Below are 8,645 nucleotides of genomic sequence, written 5' to 3' on the forward strand. Positions count from 1 at the left end.
TGAGTGATCCTCTGTGTTCAGGGCTCGCAGGGGATGCCCAGATGCGCTGACAAATCAGTATCCGAAGCAAAAGGATGAGCGTCTACAGGCTGGTGTCTGTTTCCCATCAATCATTCTTTTCTTCTGGCACCAGCACCCTTTTAGAAACAATAAGAGTTAGAGTTATTGTCCAAGAATCAATGCTTCGCGAAATATATGATATGTTGACATTTTGGAGGTTTGATGCAATATAAAGCAAATTGGTATAATATGGATAACCTTTACCACGGGTGCTGTGCTAGAATGAACGAACTACCAAAATCATTCAGAGAGGAAAGTATTTTGACATGAAGAATTTAACTCTCTTCTAACAAAGAGATCTATAACGTTCCAGGTGGGTTACAGGTTTCTGCTTCCAAAATTGTCTTTTCACCGTAGCAAAACCAGAGAGCAAACCACTGAACTCAACCACCGCCCAGTCCATGCAGGCAGGCAGGGGAGCAGGCAGCCCAGCGCTGCAGGGCAGCAGCAGGAAGGCTCTTTTATTAAAGTGACAGAGATGGGTATCAGAGCTACCAGGTGCTGATAGTCTCTTGGCAAGGGGACCTCAGTGAGCTCCAAAAGCCTTATGCATGTCTTAGATTTTTTTTTTTTTTTTTTGGAAGAGTAACAAAGATATTACAAGCACACTTCTGCTTCCTTGAAATTTCTCATTAGCATTGGAAGAGCTTTGCTCCTTTTTTTTTTTTTCCTTTGAACTGTGATTTACTGATCACACTGATGATGAATTACTGATAAAGATAACGGTTCATTTGTAGCTTACTATAAGGATGCTTTCCCCCTCAGTTATGGCAGTCTTATTTTCCTAGGTTTGGGGGTGGGTGTACGTGTGTACTCAGCATTTATTTCATAGCAGATATATCCTCCTTTTTCTCTTTGAAAAGCAACTAGAAATTCCCTCGGTTTGTATCACCTCAATCATATTATTACAGGTATAAAATCCCAGGATGTTATTACAATGACTTAAAATACACATTTGCTAAAAAACACAGGTAAAAATACAAATTATGTCTGAGGGAAACTGCAAAAACGGAGTTAAGTTCTCTAAACACAGACAAGGAAAACAAGAGCTGGGAACTCCAACTCATTTCTCTCAGCCTGAGCCTGGTGTCAGCCGGTACTAGTCAGGGCCAAGGAGCCTGGGACCTGAGCTTTCTGCGGGAGGAGGGTTTCAGCCAGCTGCCACAGCATCTCTGCGCTCTTTTTGTCTGGATGCTAAAATCTAAGCAAACCCGTCAGACAGATGTTAAGAAACAACCGTAAGTCACCACTTTCTGCAGCCCGCTTTGCTTGTTCCCAGTTTTAAATCACGCCCAGTGTCATGAACCCTCCTACACCCTAAAACCATGGAAAGGGGTATGTGACCTGGTGAGCTCCTTAGCATGTCACTTTGATAATACACATTTTCCAAACTTATCTTCAAAGCTATTCGCAAACGGCCTCCCTAGATTTAAATAATGCTTCATCTTAAACTGAGCTAAACTGCAGACACTATGAAATGCCAACAGATGGTTGAATTGTGTTTCCATAGCAAAGTAATTTACAATAATTGCCGTATGGACGTAAATGCAATTTTCCATTATATTCATTTTATCAAGTGTTACCATACAACTCTCATATATTTTATCAGAATATACAGAGAATATCTGAATTTTCATGCAATAACAATTCTCAATTAGTTCAAATATATTTAAGCTTCAAATCTGAATTTGACACAAAAGCAGAAATATAAAAGACCAAATTAAAATTAAATCTTTTTAAAAAGCACACTGTGTAGTACCACTGTTTTGTAGCGACCTTACATTCTTTTTTGTTTTCAGTGGGAATGTTTACTTATTATCTTGGAATTCAGTAATTCAGAGAACACTTCTCATGTCATTCTAAAGACACCTCATACTATTTCCTCTAATTCTTTTCAATGTATTTTACTATTTTGCAGGGGAAAAAAAACACCCCCAAACCCCCATAGCTTATAACAGCCATCATACAAAAGGGAAACAACTACTCTGCTAAAAAAGGAGCCAAATTATTTTAAATTTGTGACAAATCACAACCCACTCTGTATCGGAGAAGGCTTGGTCATAGCCGGAATAAACAGTAGGTGAATATCATGTTTCTGTGTAGATATAAAAAGTTACTGGGTTTAATTATCCTTAGACTACAAGACTGTATATTCAGGCAAAAATAGATTTGTTTTCTTTAATATTTTCCTTGCTAGCTCTTCAGTTACCCGTAACCTTTTATAACTGCTGAGACTCATATCCACTAATAAACAGGCCTGGATAGGACTAAATGTGAAGCAAGCCACTGCCTTAACACACTGTGCTAAAATACTTCCCATATAACGAATTCTCATTAAAGTAAGCCAGAGTCATAATGATGGTCGTTACACAGAATTATAGACTATAACATCGATCGGATTTAGTGCACTGACAAGGAAAAAGTGCAGAGGAGTACAAGACATCCGAGCATTAGGCAGCTGTAGCAGTGTACGACAGACATTCCTGACAAGAAGCAGCCAATTATAGCTTAAATTTCTGGCATATAACCAGTTCTGATTAATAGTTTTCCATTACATTACAGACATATTATTAATGTATTAAAAATGTCAAGCTTTGGCAAGAACTAATACAGCACGGCTCAGTTAGTCTGCAATATCTTCGTTTAATGAGCTTCCATTGATACAGAGAAAGATATTGACCAAAGCACATTAAGGATCATGTGCTGAGCGCTGCTGGGGTTTTTCTGACAAAGCTATACGATTTGTCTTGCTTATATTTATTCCTGCAGCATCACTCACGATATGCATTCTACATTTCAGTGGTCTATTGCTAAGGACATATCTGTTTGTGTTATTCTGAAAAAAACCCAAACATTTAGAGTAATATTTCTAAAGTTTACAGCTGTACCAGTTGCGTAGCACTAAGCCTCTAGCTCTGGGCAACACAAAGCGATGTTTTTTTGTCCCCGGGAATGCCTGTGTGTTTGACCTTTCAAAAAAGCAACCAAACACATCAAGAATAACTAACGCCTGGTGCCACCATCCCCTGCGCCCTGCGATGCCCTGCCAGCCGCACACCCTGGATTTTGGGGGCCCACAAGGGCGGCAAAGAGGGAGCGACATCCTTACTGACTGAGGGCGAGGGAACGGCGAACTGCTTGGAAGGGCGTTAGCTAATGTATGCAAAGCCTGCGGAGCACGCCGCTCCTCCACATCTCCTTTGTGGGGCAACGGCAGTATCAACTGTGGGATGTTTCGGGCCTTGAACATTCCCGTGTGCCACAGCCTCTGCAATATGGAAAACACCGGGAGGCGACAGTGCTGAAGGCCACTTCTGCTGTCTGTCTTTCCCAGAACACTGCTCCATCTGCAAAGGGCTGGACGTTCTGGCCACAGTGAGTATGTTAAAGCTGTTTGAGAAGAATGGCACGCAGCTGACCCCAGACTAAAATCAACTGTAAAGGTGGCTCTGAGCACACGCACCCCTTTCCAGGTGAGTAAGTCACACCTCACACAGCATCTTAATTCTGCAGCCTGAGCAGACACCCCGTTCACAAACCAGCTAAAACGCATCTCAGTGGAATCAGTGCCAGTAAAGAACTTCAGATCTCGTCAGGGTCAGGAGTTGTCAGCAAACACTTCTCCTCTGCCTCCTTCCACTACTGTGAAAATCCACCCCCTTCCCCTAATAACTCCCTCAGCTCGAGCCACGTCGCCTGGACGCCCCGGAGGAGCTCCCTGCCGGGAAGCCACTGTGCAGCCCTCACGGGTGGGCTCCCGGCCTCCCTCTTTGGCAAACAGCAGGTACGCGAAGGAGGTAACAAAATAACACACAGACCCTGCGTCTGATGAAGCGCACTAGTAGGAACGAGAGCCAAACCCGGTTATTGTAACGCACGGCAGCCCGAGGAGAACCAGCTGCAATCAATAAGCGAGGCAAGGAGGGCTGGCTGTCACCTCCCAACACCCGCAGCTGCAGAACAGGTTTTTTTTTTTCCAAAGGAAACATGGTTTAAGTTTGTATCCCCAACAGCTTCACTAGATGACTGTATCTACTCAAGCCCAGGTAAAAGCATCCTTTGTGTCCACGCCAGTTATTAATTATTTAAAGACAGTTTAGAATGTATGAAATAATGTGTATTACAAAGCAGAACTAGCCCTCATACCTGCAAGTTACAACATTTAATAAAACCAAGTGGTTTATACCTTGCTACACCTAGGCAACTCGAGAACCTGGTACACATAAAGCTCTGATATTTATAAAAGACACCAACCCAGTCTCTTATTTATAATGCAAAATTATTCATCTATGCAAACAAGAAGGGACCCTGTATTTAATGATTTAATACACATTTTCCATCATACTTGCATGAAATCCAGTATGTTCCAAACAACTGGTGTGGTGCCTTTGGACTCAAATGCTGCTCCAAACAAAGTTTAGGTTCTATTTTTATCCAGCTTATTTAACTATTTAGCAGAAAAAGATTTCTTTGCCTCAAGAGGAAATGAAAATGTCAATACCTGTTGGCTGAAGAAAATAAAATACAGCGTTCTGCTACAAAAAAGCTGAGATTCGGCACGATACTTAAAATATTTCTGGTTTTCCCACATCATTCTTTGCTGAATGACACCTCACACTACCGCTGCCATTACTTGCCGGGTATCATCAGCTGTCAGCACATGGAGTGAAAGCACTTCATCTATTTATATTTTAGAGCCTTCATACATAGCTGCTTTAAGTTTTTTCTCTAGAATCTCTATAATTGTGGCTTATTACCTCAAATATCTCTGTACCTAGCATCAATTTGTTCTGCAAGTTTTTCCTCTCAGAATTTAAGTTAGCGTTTGGGGCGGCTGCAGATTTTTGGGTCGTTATTTTTCACCCTCGCTAAGGTAACGCGTGCTCCTCAGGCAGCGTACCTGGGGTGCAGGGCTCAAGCTTTCCAGCTGTGGTGTGAGCTGACGACTTTCTAACTGTAAGTTCTCAGCCTCGAAACTGAATGAAAGTGAAAGCCTGATGGACCCTGAGTTTGTTCTGTGCTATTTTCAGAGTTTACATACGTAGCTAGAAAGTTGGTGCCGCCACTTATCGGTGTCACAGGGCTGAAGGTTGATGGCAAAGTCCACGACTCCATGAGAATATCGCCACTAACTGCTGGAAATGCTCAGGTAAACATCCTTTAAAGCTCCAAAAATACGCCAGAAATCAACCTTTATTTTGTTTCCAAACAAAAAAACAAACCAAAACAAGAACCCCGCACACCAAAACAAAAACAGCCGGGGAAAGTTCTATTGTGGCTTTCTTCCCTTCGACCGGCTGCCCAGGCCACAGCTTCTCATCCTCAACCGCATTGTCCTTAGGCGAGACAGTGATTTATTTCCTCTTTAAAAGCATCTCCACCGTTTGTTTCACTCACTGTCTCTGCTCACATCTCCGCAGAAGTGAGGCTGGCTCCGAGCGCATCGGGTCCGGAATATCGAGAAGTTGATTGCAGAACAACGAAAGTATATTCAGCAGAGGCCGAAAATGCACACGCACCAACTTTGAGAGCACAAAAGCATCTGTTTTACCGGGTTTAGCCCATCTGCGCCGCTCACCGCCATGCGGGGGTTCTTTAGGGGTTGTGTGCGTGTGTGCACGGTGGGAAAAGCCGCCCGCAATTTCCGATGCAAGGGAGGGAACTGTTTCCAGGTTGAGTACCAGCGACCTGGCCGCTGCTCCGGGCCAGCGGGGCTATTCCCTCCGCCGCCGCCCTCTGTCAGACGAGACTTTCCATCTTCCTCGCGCCCCGCGCGGGAACATCCGCGCTGGGGGGAGGGAGCCGGCGCGAGGCACGGGCCCCTCCCTCGGGGCTCTCCCACCGCCCGCGCGCCGCGGCCGCGCCCCTTCAAAGCCCGGCGCGGCGCCCGCCGCGGCCCGGCACGAGCTCCGCGGAGGAAGCAGCGCGCTCAGGTACCGCCCGGCCCGGCCCGGCCCGGCCCGGCCCCCGCCGCGCTCCGCGCGGGCGGCAGGGGGCGCGCGGCCCGCGCCGATCCGCCCTCGGTCCGCGGCTCGAGCTTCCGCGGGGCGGGCACGGCGGGGGGACACCGCGCGCGCACATCGCGCGCACACCGGCACAGCACAGACCCCCCCCTCCCTCCCCCCCCCGCCTCCGCGACGCGCGGTCCCCTCGTCCCACCCCGCCCCGGGGTGCGCGGGGTTGCGGGCGGGCGGTACTCACCGCTAGGGCTCGCGCTCACCGCGGGGCGGCGCGGAGCCGCCGCAGCGCCGGGACGCGCTGGGGCTCCCTCGGCGGCGGCATAAGGGGCCGCGGGGCGGGCGCGGGGTGCTTCCCCCCGCCTCGGGAAAGTTGCCGGCGGGGCGCGGGGGCTCGGCGGGGCGCGGGCGGGGGCCGCCGCCGGCCCTAGGCACTTGTCGGCGTCAAAGTTTGGCGGTGCGCGGCGGCGTGGCGGGCGAGCGGCTGGGCGGGCGGGCTGCCGCTCTCCTCCGGCACGCGGCGGGGCGGCGGGCGGAGCGCGGGCGCGCAGATCATCGCCGCGGGCGCCGAGCAGGTGCTGCCCGCCGGGACTCCCCGCCCGCCACTGCCGCTCAAGGCGGGGGCGTCCCTGCTCGGGGCGCTGGCGGCCGCGGCATGAGGCGCGGGGCGAGCGGCGGGCGGAGCGCGGCCCTGGCCGGGGCCGGGGCTGCGGCGCGGAGGTCTCCGGTGGCGCGGCTAAACTTCGCGCGGCGGCGGCGCCTCCTCACTTCGGAGCGACCTCCCCGCGACTGCCGGCGAGCGGGGCGGCGGCAGCTACCCCACCTCCGGGCCCGCGCGACGCGCGGCCCTAGCGCCGCCGCCACGCCCGCCCCCCCGCTGCCGCGCTCGCCCCGCTGCCGCCGCGCTCCCCGCCCCGCCGCCCCCGCCGAGCGGACCGCCGCTGGGGGGGGTGGGTGGGGTGTGCACCGCCGGCTCTGCCTGCGCCGTGGAATGGGGGGCCTGCTGCTCTCCTGCCCGCGGCCCCGGCGCGGGCAGGAGCCGCCCTGCTCGGCAGCGCCGGGTCCGGCGGGGCTGCGGCTGCTCCCTTCCCGCTGGAGCAGCCTTATTTCTCCTTTTTTATTTCGGTTTCTGCCTGGTAACGCACACACGGAGGTCGCCGTGAGTGCTTTTGCCGTCCGAGCCCGGAGTCCGGGCGGGCTGACCCGAGCGCCCCGCCGCAGCGGCGCTCGGGCGCGGGGACAGGGCAGCGCCCTGCCCGCCTCGCCGGAGGGTCCCGCCGCAGGGCTGGACGTGCCTGGAAAGCGCTGGTCCTTTCTCTGCCCACAGCACCAGAGTGCCACCGAAGCAGAGAGAAACCGTTATTGGTGCTGTCGCGGTGCTGCTGTGACCGCCCTCCTCGTACCGGTCCTTCTGGGCTCCAGAAAGATGCGAAAACTCCGGCGCCGCGTCCTGCACTGCCTGCCCCGTTACCTCCTGCAGCTGCTCCACTTCTGTCGTTTAAATGAGAGACGTACACAGTTCTCCCCTCAGACTTCTCCAGGCTGTAAAACAGTATCCCAAACTAGTAACGATTAGTGAGTCCCGTATAGGAATTGTGCTTACTCCTGGCAACTACCTGGTTACTGAATTTGACGGACTCCAGGTGCCAGCTCTGGGCGGTCGGACACTGGTGTGTTGTGAACGCTTGGGAGCTATGTTTTTCTTTTGTTTGCGTGTTTTGCATGCTAAGAGGTGTTAAATGCGTTTGTGTAGGCAAGAGTGCCGTTGTATTCAGTTGACAAGGTTTGGCATTTTGCACTGACAGGACGTAACCAGATGAAATGAGGCAGTGGATTTCTGGTAGAGGAAGAGATTTGTTCTTCGTTTAGGCTGTGGAATTTGGTAGGTTGTATGAATAACTGGCAGAAGCCATTGGGAATGACGTTTTACTTCTTTCCCTTATGAAACCAGCAAAGTGAAAAAAAGATGCCTTCTAGTTCCTCCCAGCTTTTGTTTCCCTGTGTGGGCAGTGGTGTTGCTTTGCTCTTTCCATTTGTTCTCTGGTATGTCTGTGGCTGTGTTAGTGCAGGTACCACATACATGGTGAAATCATTTGTGTGGGAAAGCCGGGAATGATCAAAGGGGTTGGAAAACTCGGCTTCGAGGTTTTTCAGCCCCCAAAGCAGTTCTTGCTCTGTTTGCAGCTCCTGGTGCAGGGAAATTGTTCCTGAGCTGGTACACAGGATGGAAGATGAACAGCAGTAATTTTCTCTTTCCACTTGAACTGGAAGTGTGTTAGGCATCAAGGCTCCATAAAACCTTTTGTAAAGGAGAGGGGCAGTTTCACTGCAGTTGGAAGAAATAGGTTGTTTCGCTAATTACAAGATGGATGACTGGACAGCAAAGTGCAAGACACTGAACTCACTGAACCAAGTTCCTGCAGTGGCATGCACAAGGGGGCCAGCCCTGCTGCCTGTGACAGCTATTGGGGACCTCTGCGTTGGAGATGCTTCAGGCATGGTGGCTTTGGCTGGCTGTGGGCAGGTCTGGGTCAGCTGTTTGCAGATGCTTCAAGGTGAATGGTTTGGGAGTGCTCAAAGAGGGCTTTAGACTTGAACCTGGCGAGGAGGCCTCCTTTCCATGAGCGG

This window comes from Tauraco erythrolophus, chromosome 10 (genome assembly GCF_009769465.1).
Source record: "Tauraco erythrolophus isolate bTauEry1 chromosome 10, bTauEry1.pri, whole genome shotgun sequence".
Lineage (NCBI taxonomy): Eukaryota > Metazoa > Chordata > Aves > Musophagiformes > Musophagidae > Tauraco > Tauraco erythrolophus.